This window comes from Rana temporaria, chromosome 3 (genome assembly GCF_905171775.1).
Source record: "Rana temporaria chromosome 3, aRanTem1.1, whole genome shotgun sequence".
NCBI classification, from domain to species: domain Eukaryota; kingdom Metazoa; phylum Chordata; class Amphibia; order Anura; family Ranidae; genus Rana; species Rana temporaria.
Genome location: NC_053491.1, coordinates 216,391,198 through 216,406,940, shown reverse-complemented (window position 1 = coordinate 216,406,940; position 15,743 = coordinate 216,391,198).

Sequence of the window (15,743 nt, the reverse complement as noted above, 5' to 3'; positions counted from 1 at the left end):
AATTCAAATTTCACGGCGCGGGAGCGTCGGCTATACTTTAGCATTGGCTGCCCCTGCTATTAGAAAGGGCAGCCTTGCGCTAAAGTTGCCGTACGGAAACTCCGTACCTGGCTTGCGCGGGGCCCACGCAAGTTTGTGAATCAGTTGGTAGTATGCAATTTGCATATGATAGACAGGGGGATGTAGTGGCGCTTGCAAATACTAAAAACCGACAATAATTTAAAACAATAAAATATTCTAAACAATGATTCCTAAAGTATGAGAGTGAGTCCGTCCTCTACTGGGGTAAAAATGTGTAACACTCGAGGTCTATGCCCAAAGAATACCATCCAACATCAATAATTAGATGTGGAAGGAACTGCGAGTGAATAAATAATGAAATCCAATGGATAAAAGTGCCTGACTGGCCGCACAGTGTACATGGGATAATAATCCTTTTTTAAAAAATATGTGTCATAAATCCTTAAAGTGCTTGATGAAAAACAAGTGCAAAGTGCTAATAATTAAAACAATAATAGCAGTGAATGAAAGCTCCAGCTCTCCTGGAAAGTGGTTAATTACTAATTAGCAAACACATGCAGGAAAAAGCAACAACTGAAAAGAAGTCCAAAAATGCAAGTGTCCTAAAAACCTAATCGGTTCAATCATAAAACTGTTGTTTTTCTGTGCAATGAAAAAGATATAATAATATAATAATAAAATAAAAAATAAAATAAAAAAATAAAAAAATCATAAATAATAGTCCAAAAACAGATAGTACAATATCACTGCAGGATTAGTGATAGTGAATAAAACTATATCCAGTGCACAATCAAGTGATAATGAAAATATTAAAAATAAAATCCAAAGTGCAAAGTGCATCTGTGCTCCATTCAACAATTCAGATGATCAGTGGTTAATTCAGTGAAGACTTGTTACATTGTGCTCATTCAATGAAGACTTGTTACATTGTGCTCATATGTCTGTGAATCAAACCAGCCCGATTTTCCTCAGTGTGGGGATTATTTTTACCAGCCTCTTACCTTCTTGAGGCTTTTACCAAGCCTGTAACAGGAACTGCTCTGCAGTCACATAAATACAATCCAGGATCCAAAGACGGCTCACACTCCTCCCCATTCAGGCTCTCAAAAAGAAACACAGGAATGCCTCCATAGCATAAAACCACAGGATATCAGTTTAATAAAGAAAAATGAATACACTCACAAACATTGCTGTGTTAAACAGCGTGTGTACAATCGAGTGTCACCGCTCTGCGGCCGCAAAGCAGGTGACTTCACCAGCAAGCCCTCTGTGTCCTCCTCACGCGTTTGCATACTACACGCTGATCACAATGGGAGCGCCCCCTAGCGGCACACGCAAGAATGCAGCCTAAAATCTGCGAGGCATAAGAGCCTTATGCCGCGCAGATTTTAGGCTGCAGTCGGTGTAACGAGGTTCCTGAATCAGGAGCACTCGTTACACCGGAGCAAGTAAGCAATTGCGCCGTGTAACTTATGGTTACACGGGCGCAATTGCTTCTTGAATCTGGGCCTCTGTGTAGAAATATGTTTGACCTAGTTTATGATCATAAGATATCTGGATTCTGTCTATGATACACATTAATGAGGCACTTGTGCATATTCTTACCAGAGTTCACCTAAGTATCAACTTCAACATTTTTCTGTAGCCAGGGTATTTGCGAAAGCATTTTGTTTTATTATACAACGGTCAAATAATGATAGTTTATTTTCGTGCTGGGCAGCACACGCTCTTATAATAAAACCTTCCTATGGTTCCATATAAACTATCCACACTAAAGTAAACCATTTCTTGTTCATGGCTACCATAAACTAGCTAGGGTTCTTGTAAATCAGTATTGACATTTATTTTCTTTTTCTTGGCATTTTTTTTGTTTGCTTTATTGCACATCAAAAGCCTTAATAACTGTTTACATAAAAACTAAGGCCCAGATTCTCAAAGACTTACGACAGCGTATCTCCAGATACGGCGTCGTAAGTCTGAATGGCCGCCGTCGTATCTATGCGCCTGATAGAATCAGTTACGCATAGATTTGGCCAAGATACGAGCGGCGTAAGTCTCCTACGCCGTCGTATCTTGGGGTGCATATTTACGCTGGCTGCTAGGTGGCGCTTCCGTTGATTTCCACGTTGAATATGTAAATGAGCAAGATACGCCGATTCACGAACGTACATACGCCCGTCGCAATTAGTTACGCCGTTTACGTAAGACATACGCCGGCGTAAAGATAAAGCAGGTCTCTAGGTGGCGCAGCCCATGCAAGGATGGACGTCGGAACAAGCGTAAGTCGTTTACGTAAGTCGTATGTGAATGGGGCTGTGCGTAGGTTACGTTCACGTCACAGGCATTGAGCCGGCGTATCTTTGGGCGTAAATACGACGTGATACTGAGCATGCGTGCGCATGCGCCGTTCGTTCGGCCATGCATCTACATTGGGTCACGCTTAATTTAAATACAACACGCCCACGACCTGCCTACTTTGAATTATGCACGCTTACGCCGGCCGATTTACGCTACGCCGCCGTAACTTAGGACGCAAGTGCTTTGTGAATACAGCACTTGCCTCTCTATGTAGCGGCGGCGTAGCGTAAATAAGATACGCTACGCCCGCACAACGTAAAGCCGCCCTACGTGAATCTAGGCCTAACTAACTAACTATTCTGTGTTGCTTACATTTCTTAATTTCTTTTATTCATAATAACAGTTAAAATGTATTGCATTTTTGTTCTTGGGTTTAGGTATCTTTTTAAGGATGTAACACTATACTCTCTTCATACAGGCAAGGTTATGCAGTGGTAATTATTATTCATAATAATAAAAATGATATGTGTATATGTGTAGGTGTATATAAGCGTATGGATGTCTAATTATCTTTTTTGTTTGTGGTCATACTGGCGTTTTTCTTCCATAAAGTACCGGTATTTGTGTATTCTTCAGTACAATGAAAGGCTCTTGTCTGACTGTCTAAACAAGTCGCAATCCAGTTACAATGTGATGCACAAGATGCATAATGTTAGGGGCCCATTCACACTTTTGTGACTTGGTGCTGCGTTAGTGCATGTAACAGTGTAACAGAATGTGTAACAAGGGTTGTGTTAAGGAATCCCATTTATTAGGAATGAGCAGCCAATGCATCACAATGGATGAAAGAAATCACACAGCTTTTTTTAGCAAAGCAGCACACCACAGTGCAGAGCATGGTGCATTATGCTCTACCCTAAAGAGGAACTGTAGCCCCCCCCCCCCATTTTTTCCCCTGCTTACCTTTTACTGTCTTCTGCACATAAGCAACTCACCTAGCCAGCGAGTCCAACATTGAGCTGCTGGGATCCCCCTCTCTGAAGCTGCTGCACGGGTCTGGTGCCGCTACATTGTTCTGGTGCATGTGTCCCTAGGCCCCTCCTCTTTGCTGAATGGGACTGCATCCCGGAGGCACCAGTGCCACTACGTCATTCGCTAGGAAACTGGGGGGGGGGCAGGCCCTGCGTTTTTGGCAAAAAAAAATCTGTAATTAAAAAGCAAAATAACTATATAGGCAATGTGGAGGGGGAGCAAGATGGATGGAGAGGAGGAGAGTGCCACGGTAGGGTGAATGTTTTTATGTATTGAGATGGCATTCATAATAAAGGGCACCACACATAGAGACGATGTATTGCTACAAAAGGACAAGTGTGAATGGACCCTTAGAAAATATTTGTTTTACTTTTCCTGACAGAGCCAAATACCTAATTTGTGTTTCACATGCTACCCCCTCAAGATACTGCAGGTGACAGTGAAAGGGTTTCAGCGAAGGGGGAGGTTCTGTAAATTCAAAAAGAAGTGGGCAGGAATAAAAGTGGACAGGTGCTTCAGGCTTGTCAATCAGGATTGACAATAAGGGCAAGGACAATGGGTGAGCAGGAGGGGAGGCTGCGCTGGGCACTGTGGTATCATGTGAGGTAGGGGATGCTTTGAGGAGATTGGGGGGGGGGGGCGGGATTTGTGTTGGGAGGGGGAATTTTGGGGGTGGCAAGGGGTAAGAATTGTTCTAGGAGGGGAAATTTGGGGGAGTGTGCTAGAAGTAATGATTAGGGGGATTTGTGTTGGGGCGGGGGAATAGGGAAAGATGATTTGTGCTAGGAGGGGGGGTGTGCTAGAAGAGCTGATATGGTAGAGGGGGAGGGAAATTGTGCTAGGAGGGGACATTTTTATTTTGGCGGGCGGAATTGTGCTAGTAGGAATGATTGGGGGGGTATCTTTGCTAGGAGGGGAAATTTGAAGGGGGGGATTTATGCTAGGAGGGGGGATTGGTGTTGGGAGGGGGAATGGGAGTGGGAGAATGTGTACTTAGAGGGAAAATGTGAGGGGTAGAGGATCTGTGCTAGGTGGCAATTGTGCTGGGAGGGGGATTTTAGCAGACGGTGGAGTTGTACTAGGAGGAGGGAGAACTTATGCTTCGGGAGTAAGCTTGCGCTCACTCTTTTTTGTGGGGGGGGGTGGGGACTTTTTCTGATATGTAATGCTTACATATCTTGGGGGGGGGGGGCGCAGTATGGCATCTTTGCCCTGGGCTCTAGATGACCTTGTCCTGGCTAGAAAGCTGCTTTTGGTAGGCTTCACTGGCAGGCTCAACAGATATTTGTGGGACTTTGCAAGGAAGTAAGAGAAAACAGCAAGTGCACATGCTTGTTTAAATGTGAGGCCATTGTTTTGCTTTTTTGACCACAAATGTAGGATTTAAATATTGTGCGTAATCCTCCACACCAGTTTGGTATTGGGTCTAAATTTGGGTATGGTTAGCTTTGCAGAAAACTTCTTTAAGTCAGCTATCATAACACCATTTTTTGGAATGTGAGAAACAGTATTTTTAAAAGGTTTTCCGCAAGGTCTTATATGTTACATTTTGTAAAAATGTATTTTGGAACAAATTTTTTATGAGCTATGGAAATTCAGAAATCACATTTCAATATTAGTTCATTTACTTTTCTAAAAAAACAAGATTTTGTAGCTAGTATTACGCTCCTTGATTCAGTGACCTTGCAATGTGTGTTTTCAAACTTTCAAATTGGATATGGCTTAAATAGTTCATTTGCAAAGTCATTGACTTCTGAGCATCTGACTTCCTTGCAATACAAAAGGGTTTATTGTGTTTTTAAACTAAGCTTTGTAAATCTCTCTTGTTACAGAACTATATGTTTATGGAAATGGAAATAAAGTTTGACAGTATTAAAACTTCTCTTTGTTATTTTGATGGTAAGTTGCCTGAAGCCTTGTTCTAGATATCATTATAGCGTATACTTTAGGAGCTAAGCTGCATTGCTCAGCTGGAATTTGAAGCTATAAGATATGCACACTAATGATAATGAAATATGATTGTTAATTACAAAATATGCAAAATCATTTTAGAATGAATAGATCCTGAGGCAGATAAAAACTCCCAGGAAGTGCTAAATTACAACTTAAACTTTGTCTATTTTTTTTTAAGGTTTTTGACTTTCCTTGCAATTACTCATTTCCTATATATTATAGTGCCAAGACCCTTTGGATAAAAGACAGAATTTTTAAGAAACCAAAATTACTTGACTGCCATTTTACTTTATAAGTGTTTTGCTGTATTAGAATTGTAGACGCTAGTAGTATTTGGATCATCTTTACATGTTTAGCAGGCTGATCTTGGCTGCTTTGCTGAAAAAAAAAAAACAGGGTTTTTGACCAGCCAGGTATAACCCCTCCCACTCCAAGCATACTTAAATTTTGTAGAACAGCATTGCTTAGAAGAGCTCAGTACAGAGAAGTGAGATTTGTGTCCCTTGATGAACCCTACAAATGAAAAAAATGCAGAATCCCTATCTTCTTTATTGTTCATTAGGTGGACACAGGATCAGTATTCAGAGATGTATGGGATGTCCATAAGCAATCCAACTAAGGGGTGGGCAACAGGAGCAGAACAATAGGCCCACATAACTAAAGAAGAAAAAAAGTAGAACAAGTGGAAGCCTGCTTGCCTGAAATCTTTACACCTGAAGCTAGCATCAGATGAGACCTGAACATCCACATGGTAAAATGTTGAAAACATATGAACAGTGGACGAGGTGACAATCTGTGAAACAGATGCTTGATGCCTTAAAGTCTAGAAAGCAATTAGTGATCTAGTAGAGCAGGGGTGGGAAACCTCAGCCCTCCAGCTGTGGTGAAACTGCAAGTCCCATGAGACATTGCAAGACCCTGACTATCACAGACATGACTCCTAGAGGCAGAGGCATGATGGGATTTGTAGTTTCACCACAGCTGGAGTGCCAAGGTTGACTACCCCTGTAGTAGAGTGAACCTTGACAAGAAAAAGTGGAACCTTAGGTTTAAAGTGGTTGTAAACCCACTTTTGGAAAAAATAAAATAAAATAACACCTGCAAGACAAAGGCATAATGAGCTAGTATGCATAGCATACTAGCTCATTATGTAATACTCACCTGGAATCGAAGCCCCTGCTGCGGTGCCCAACACAGAACCTGCCGGCGACATCTCGCCCCGGAGTTACTTCTGGGTATCACAGGTCCGGCGCTGTGATTGGCCGGAGCTACGATGACGTCACTCCCATGCCTGCGCGTGGGACCCACCGGTAACGGCACAGTCACTAAAAGCAACGGCATGTAAGTGCCATTGCTTCAGTGCGCATGTGCCGATTACATCGGCACATAAAAATACAGGGGATATCTCCTAAACCGTACAGGTTTAGGAGATATCCTGGGAAGCTACAGGTAAGCCTTATTATAGGCTTACCTGTAGCATAAAGTGGTCTGTAAGGGTTTACAACCACTTTAAGGCTATAAGCCTGAACAATCCAATCTGAGAAGCTACTGTTCCCCCTTACGGGATCATCAGATATGATGCAATAGAGACTTATGCCACGTACACACGATCGGTTCATCCGATGAAAACGGACCGATGGATTTTTCCATCAGATATCAGATGAAGCTGACTTTCATCAGTCTTGCCTACACACCATCAGTTAAAAATCCGACCGTGTCCAACGCGGTGACGTAAAACACAACGACGTGCTGAGAAAAATTAAGTTCAATGCTTCCGAGCATGCGTCGACTTGATTCTGAGCATGCGTGGATTTTTGACCGATGGATTTTCCCACGGACGATCGTTTTTTTAACCATCAGAAAATTTTAAAACAGGTTCTATTTTTTTTCACCGATGGGGAAAAAAAATGATGGGGCCCACACATGATCGGTTCGTCCAATGAAAACAGTCCATTGGACTGTTTTCATCAGTCAAACCGATCGTGTGTACAGGGCATTAGACTTTCTCACAAAAGTTGTTGCTGATTGGTACATCCACATGGTACAAACTACATCTGGCCAATAAATATACATTTTCATTTGGATATACTGCAGCCAGGCAGAGAGAACAATGTCCTAATTGAGGTGATAAACCTAAATTATCTTAGGAAGGTCTCAGTACCACCTTATGCTAGTGGAGGGCCAGAAAGGGTTATTAAAAGGCCATCAGATAAGGTGCGCACATCTTGCAGAAGTAATGGCAGCAAGGAAAACGACATTATTCCTACTTACCGACTGTGGGGCACAGTGGCTAAGTGGTTAGCACTTTTGCCTAGCAGCACTAGCATCGCTGGTTCAAATCCCAACGATGACACTACGTGCCTGGAGTTTGCATGTTTTCCTTGTGCCTGCGTGGGTTTTCAATGACATGCTAGTAGGTTAATTGGATCCTATCTAAATTGGCCCTAGCATATGTATAAATGTAAGGGACCTTAGATTGTAAGCTCCTTGAGGGCAGGGACTGATGCGAATATACAACATATATGTAACAGCGCAGCGAAAACTGACAGCGCTATACAAGTACCTGTAATAAAATAATTCATGAGGGTGGATTCAAATTTTCAGCGTTTTTGTCTTCTTGTCTTAAAAAAAACTCAACCTTTCTGGTTTATAAGTTTTCCTCTCACTCATTTAGGATAGGGGCAGCTACAATGACTAGTTTCTTAGGGTTTTCCCTCAACAAGCTCAAGCAGGTGAGTCACTGGGATAGTGATAAGATTTATATTCGTCCTGTTCCGTTAATTAATTGAATATGTTTTTTTGAGGTTCGACAAAATACACAATTTGGTTAAATGGTCATTCTTTTGTTTATTGGGCAAAGAATGATCTGAATCCAAGAGGTTTTCAGTTTTCAACCGAGGACGAGAGGGCATCCGTGATAGGCGGAACACTGAACAGAGGCTCTGCTGGGAAACTGAGTGTTCCGCCTATCACGGAACAGCAGAAGGAGGAGGCGCAGCTTTTGAAAAATGGACGGCTGCGGTCTGCATGTTAGGTTACCGGCGTATAAGAAGATCCCCAACTTTTAAGAACAATTTCATGGGTTAAAAAGTAATCTTATACGCCGGAAAATACGGTAGTAGAAGGAAAAAGATTGGGCCACATAGTGTAATTCCGTTTCAAAATGAGACCATTTATTAAAAATATAAAATGGTCACTCACACTTTAGAAGACATATAAAGCGAATAAAATCAAAGTAACGCAGTAGCATAAGCGGAGCCCTTCCCGACGCGTTTCTCCTAATAAGGCATCATCTGGAGTCCCGTTTGACTCATCAGGCGTAAGTCTCGCTGGGTCCAACTCGTTTGGTAAGCCTTCAATCTTCACGGTGGTGGATTACCTACAGACAACTGATTATATAGTCATTTTCATTTCAGTGGAATTTTTTGGACTTTATACTTGTTTATCAACACACTTGGTTTATTGTCCCTTTGGTGTTTATTAACACAATCACCTTGATGTTCAATATAGATATTTATCTATCTCTTTGTACATCTATACACTTTGTTTATCAGGATTTTTGTTTTTTATGTTTTATGCACCATTATATTTGGTTGTTTTATTAATATTCATTTATTACCTTCTGTGTGTATATTGAAATGAGCACATTCGTGCAGTCTAATGGTTCAATTCAGCACCTTCTTATTCACCTATTTCTATATTTTTTGATCACATAAAAATCATAATTTTCAGCGCCGCACTTTACCATTTCCACTTTGCCTATATACAGTATACCTGTTGTGCAGGCAGCTATTATATATATATATATATATATATATATCTATATATATATATATATATATATATATATATATTTATATATATATATATATATATATATATATATATATATATACCACTTGACAGCGCGGTTTTCCTTCTTTTCTTTTCTTAGATGGAAAAATGTTAGAGACCAACTTATTCATTTGTCAGGTATTTGGCTGTTGCCAGATATATTAGTTATTCATGCCAGGGCTATTGACCTGGACAACGTTAAGACTTGGGACCTCTTATGAGAAATAAAGTGAGATTTGTATTAATTTAAGCTTTTATTTCCATGTTCAATTCTTGCTTTTTCCGAGATGGTACCCAGACTCATTTGGTCTCCCTCTGGCAATCTGTTTTATAGTGATAGAATCTGGAGACACTTCAACAGGACTATTCATAACTTTCTGGTTTCTGATGGAGGGTTGTCATATTATCATGTTGAGTTGAAAGGCTTTCCTTTACATTTTTATAAGAAAGATTTGGTACACTTATTGGATATACATTTGAATTAGACATGTGCAGTATGAAATAATGTATTTTGTTTAATTTTGGATGTATTCATTAAGTTAAAAATTGAGTTTAGTTATGTTTATGTTAGTATGATTTGTTATCATAATTAGTCTAGTTTTTGTTTAGTTTTTTTTGTTTTCGATCTATCACATTTTTTGTCCATATTAGAATCAAATTAAATTTTAATTGTCATTGATCAATTATTCGAAAATTAGTTATGTACTACCTGCTCATAAACAGTTTAACCAATTGCTGGCCGGTTCACTCCAATATATGTCAGCAAAGTGGCATGTTCACATGAATCGCCGTATGGGTACGTCATCTCCTTTAAGAGCCGCTGGATGCAATCGCCGCCGGCCACCCGCAATTGCAGGAACGGGAGTTAGAATGGGGATTTGTGTGTGTAAACACACAAATCCCTGTTCTGTCAGGGGAGAGGAGACATATTGTTTGTTCTTACTAAGTTGGAACAGCGATATGGCTCCTCCCCCAGTCAGTCCTCTTCCCATACAGTAAGAAACACTCACTAGGGAACACAGTTAACCCCTTGTTAAACCCTTCTCTGCCAGTGACATTTACACAGTAATCAGTGCATTTTTATAGCACTGATCGCTGTATAAATGTCAAAAATGTGTCAAAAGTGTCCAATCTGTCCGCCACAATGTTGTAGTACACCTAAAAATCTCAGATCACCGCCATTACTAGTATATATTTTGTTTGGGTACAGCGTCGCACCTCCGCGCAATTGTCAGTTAAAATGACGCAGTGCCGTATCGCAAAAAATGGCAATTCTTCCGGTCTGTAAGTGGTTAACTGCTTCAACTTTGGAAGATTTTACCCTCCTTCATGACCAGGCCATTTTTTTGCTATTCTGCACTGCGCTACTTTAACTGCCAATTGCGCTGTCATGCAACATTGCACGCAAACTAAATGTATCCCCCACACATTACACCACCACCACCAGCCTGAACCGTTAATACAGGGCAGGATGGATCCATGCTTTCATGTTGTTTGCGCTAAAAATCTGACCCCACCATTGGAATGTCGCAGTTGAGACTCATCAGACCAGGCAACGTTGAGCCTGTGCGAACTGTAGCCTCAGTTTCCTGTTAGCGGACAGGAGTGGCACCCAGTGTGGTCTTCTGCTGCTGTAGCCCATCTGCTTCAAGGTTCAATGTGTTGTGCATTCTGAGATGGTATTCTGCATACCTTGGTTGTAACAAGTGTTTATTTAAGTTACTATTACCTTTCTATCATCTCAAACAGTATTTTTTAAAAAAAAACATGTTCGAAAAATTGCTGCGCAAATACCGTGCGAGATAAACAGTTTATACAATTTATGCACAGTAGATCTGTTCCACTGCATTTAAAGCAACTCACCTTCATACCAAGTAATGTAATCTATGAAAATAAAAGTGCCATTTTTGTTAGATAAGTTAGTGCAAGATGAGCATACAAAGGTCAGTAATAGTAACTCTAACTTATGCCAAATACATACATTTTTCAGTAGCGATAGATTAGTGAAAAGTTATTTCAAGCTGATTGATATGAATAATAATAACTTTAATTTGTATATCATAACTGGATCTTGCCATATGCAGATATTTTCCCCAAAACAGAATGTTTTTTGGTGATTACACAAAAGCTGAGGAAGCCCTATCAGTTAACATTGCCCCCTCCCCTGTGGCCAAGAGGGAACAAAAATGTTTTGATGGCTTTGGAAATATCACATTTGGCCTAAATTTGCAAAAAAAAAATCCTAACCGTGTATGACCATATCTATGGCATGGTAAGTCTACCCTGTAAGAGATTTGGCCATCGCTAATGGAGCCTACACATTGTATGATAAACGGAGGGAAAATTCTGTATTCTGAACAATCATAAGATTATATAGTATGTACACAAATTTCAAGAGCCATTTCAGGCCTACCAAAAAAAATGACTGAAGGAGCAAACTGCACATTTTTTCTTGTTACTAAACAGAACTTACAATTTTCGTGTAATGTGCGCTGGTTTTGTAAAATAAAACATGCCATGAGAAATATTGCGCATGATTGGAAAAAAATTACAAACCAGAAGAACATGCAGCCATTCGTGACCACAAACAAATTATCATATGCATTATAATAATAATGTATAAAAATATGTATATGACAATGTCTTTTTATAATTGTGGTGAGCGTCATGCAGCAACATGTTAGTCCTCTTGTTTCTGTCATCATATGGAGCAGTTGATTTTGATGGTTTAGTTTGATCCTTAAAAGTTTGCTGTACCTACTATTTACGTACATAACTGTTGTTTGTTATTCTCATACTGTGTCTTGCCTACGTTGCTTGCAAGTTCTACCTACATTTACCATAAGTTTTATGGCTGTACTGTTTTCTATGTGTACTTACAGAAAAAACAGACATAGATGGTCTGAATCTTGGCCAGTTCAGCAGGGACTGGCTGAGATTCAAATTATTTATGGACAAGATGATTATACCCAATTGAATCCATTGATTGACTTGGGTACAGCCAGTCAGATTTTTCATGCAATATTTGCCAGCAGCGATAGCAGTTAGCAGTAATCTTTGTGAGTTTTCCCGGTAGGGATGGCTCCCCATAATGTACCTTCCTTGGAGAGCACAATAGCTTTGCAGAAGGGATTCCCCCATCAACCCATGATTGCAGAAAAGAAAATCACAACATCTAAGGCCAGCCCAAACCTTTCATAAAAGGATTAAAACAGAAAACAATTTAAGGGTCCTATGTTATAAAAGGCATATATCGTATATATTCGAGTATAAGCCGAGTTTTTCAGCACATTTTCTTTGTGCTGAAAATGCCCCCCCTCGGCTTATATTCGAGTCACCTTTTTGCGCCTGATCTCCCGGTCTTTGGGGACCCGGTACCGGCTGGCCATACGTCCTCTGTAGCCCCATTTCTCCTCTACAGCTGGGGAGCACCGATTTTTCAAAGCCTGGCACCCCTTCCATAGACTCCCATGTTAAACGTCAGTCTAGTCATGGACACAGTGAGGCATGGACATAGTGAGGCCTGCACATGGACACAGTGATGCAAAGTGAGGCACAGTGAAGCATGCAGATGGACACCCTAGGCCAGTGATGGCGAACCTTGGCACCCCAGATGTTTTGGAACTACATTTCCCATGATTCTCCACTATATTGTAGAGTGCAAGAGCATCATGGGAAATGTAGTTCCAAAACATCTGGGGTGCCAAGGTTCGCCATCACTGCCCTAGGCTTATACTCGAGTCAATATGTTTTGCCATTTTTTGTGGTAAAACTAGGTGCCTCGGCTTACATTCGAGTCAGCTTATACTCGAGTATATACAGTATGTTGATCTGGAAAAAAATGATGCTAAAATTGTTCATTCATCAGAAATATTGACAGTTTGATTTTTGACACGTTAATCTTCTTTGTACAAATAAGGTTTATTCAGAATATGTGAAGTGTTCTAAGTGTTCTAAGTAAAAGTAAAATAAATATCTGACTTCAACATTTTGCTGTCTCTATGTTTAGTACTGTGCAGAAATTTTAGGCAAGTGTGAAGAAATAATGTAACTTAAAAATGCTTTAAAAAAAATAATAGTTTACTTGTTTATAATTATAAATTAAAAAAAATGCAGAGTGACCAAACAAAAGAAAAATCCAAATAAAATCAATATTTGAATACCTTTTGGTTTCAAAACAGCATCAATTATTTTAGGTACACTTGCACATAGTTTTTTAAGGATATGAGCAATAGTTCGCAATATGTTTACATTTGTTTTAGAATTCATGTAGATTTCGAATTCGAGTCAGATGAAATTAATTTTGTTATAATTTATTTTGGATTCGTTTAAATTTGTTCCTATTGTGAGTCTGTAATTCGGATACATTCGAATTGCTGAATATTGAAAAAATTGTCAGAATTTCAATTTGAAAATAAACAAACTGCACATGTTGGATATTTTTAATATGGGACTAAGAAACCTAATTAAAAAGACTACAGTGTTGGTGGGGCCTCAGCCAGTTGGTTCCCTTTTGGCCTTGGCTGGTGGGGTTTGTCCGCAAGTATTATCTGGATGGACATCATGACTGCATTTTCTGGATCTAATGATTCAGTGATTTTTGTGCCTATAAGGCTATTTTTATTATTTGTTTGGTTGTTCTGTGATGTTGTAATTGAGGTTACCCTTTAATAAACAGTGGCCAAAGAATTGACTATTACAATTTAAACTGAGTGTGTTGTCTCTTTATTATTGTTTTTGCTCCTTTGTGCTTTCCCATGTTAGATTTCCTAATGATCAGTGAGACCCTCATGGAATAGTGCAAAGAGCACTATTGCTTTTCTTCCTTCCCATCCATTTCTGATTTGCAGGTTGCTGCTGGGTTTTCTGCATAGCAACAGCAGGGATTCATCTATTTTGGTGGGCACAGATCACCTTATACTGCCACTCTATAAAAACCAAATGCGCCTGTTCAGTCAGTGCTGCTGAGGAGACTGGACCATGGATCCCACCCACCCTTCCTTTATTTTAACAGGTATGTTATGGCGTTTGATTTAGTAGGGTTAGTCTTCCAGTATAATATGGATGGACATTGTGATTTGGTTTCCTGGATCTAATTATTTGGTGGTTTTTCAGCCGATATGGCTACAAATTACTACAATTAATATTTCATTGGTAATTCTGTGATGTTATAATTGAGGTTACCCTTAAATAAACACTGTGGCCAAAGAATTGACAATTTAAATTTCAACAGAGTCTCCAGGTCTCGTTGATATAAACTGAGTTTCTGACAGAACTGTGATAAGGTTGGGGTACCACATCTACCTGGGCCAGTTCAGTGCCAAGGTTTTCACTGAAATGCCCTTCAGCTGGATCCTGCAAAACAGATGGAGAAAGAGATAAGACGTTGGAATTAAGAATTAAGGAAAAATCTAATGTGAGCTGCTGCCAAGACTGAAAAAGCTAAATCCCCCAGATATCCACCAGTGGTAAAGCAATAAACTTCAGTTTTGGGCCAGCACTTAAACAATAAGTACCACGTATAACAAGTATCAAAATGGAGCAATAAGATGTAAAGCTGTTAAAGTATCCATTACAGGAGAAAGGTTTTGTCAAAAATAATCACTATAGCAAGATCCTTATAACATGCATGGAGTAAAAGTTGTAACATTGACTCCTTTATTTGGCTGTGTGTGGCATCTCACTTTTACATAGATGTTAAATGTTTCATTTGTCCAATTAACCATAGATGGACAGATGAAATATATAATCCTGGACATGTCCATATAATCTGTTGGCAGCATACTAAACATAAGCAAAGGAGGAGTAGGCCAGACCCGTTGGAGCCCAACAGGTAGCAGTAGGATGGTAAAAGCCACTAGTGTTTTCATGAATGCTCAACGTGAACTTGCACAGCTGCTTGCGTCACTTCTGATGCATTTAGTTTAAATGGGTCTTGCTAGAAAAAGTGCATAAAACACAGGGCGACTAACGCTGTGAATGCCAATGTAACAGTGTACCAACGTCCCGATAATATGTAACTGGGAATTATTTTGGGCTAATGGACGGTACAAGTAGATATGGTAGAAAATCTATAGATATATTTATTCATAAAAATAAGAAGTATACAAAGGAAGAGGTTATATACAAAACTTTGTGAACACAATAATACAATATCGGCATATTTATCACAGTACATACATTAGGAAATATTACATAAAAGTTTATACTAGTGCACATATGCTTATACGTCAAAACCATACAGCACCAGGAGGTATATAAATACTTTTAGATCCTTAGGACTGGATTGAATATGCGGAGTGATGGATGTTGCTTTTACTCGCTTTTACTCAACATGTTTCACGTTCAAAAACGCTTCATCAGGAGCATAATGGTAAATAAGATAAATCTCTGCAGGAATGTGTAAAACAGACCATTGAAAATGAGTATATGGCATATACAATGCTGTTGCCTGACCGGCCTGGTAGGCTAGTGACAGGTTATTTAAAACATCATAGTATATGGATGTAAAGACTATGGGCTAGTGCACAGTTTATAAAAGTAGAAAGTAGTTTTTGTCTTGCGACAGAGGATACTCCGAAGAAGATCCCAATACCGAGTCCCGG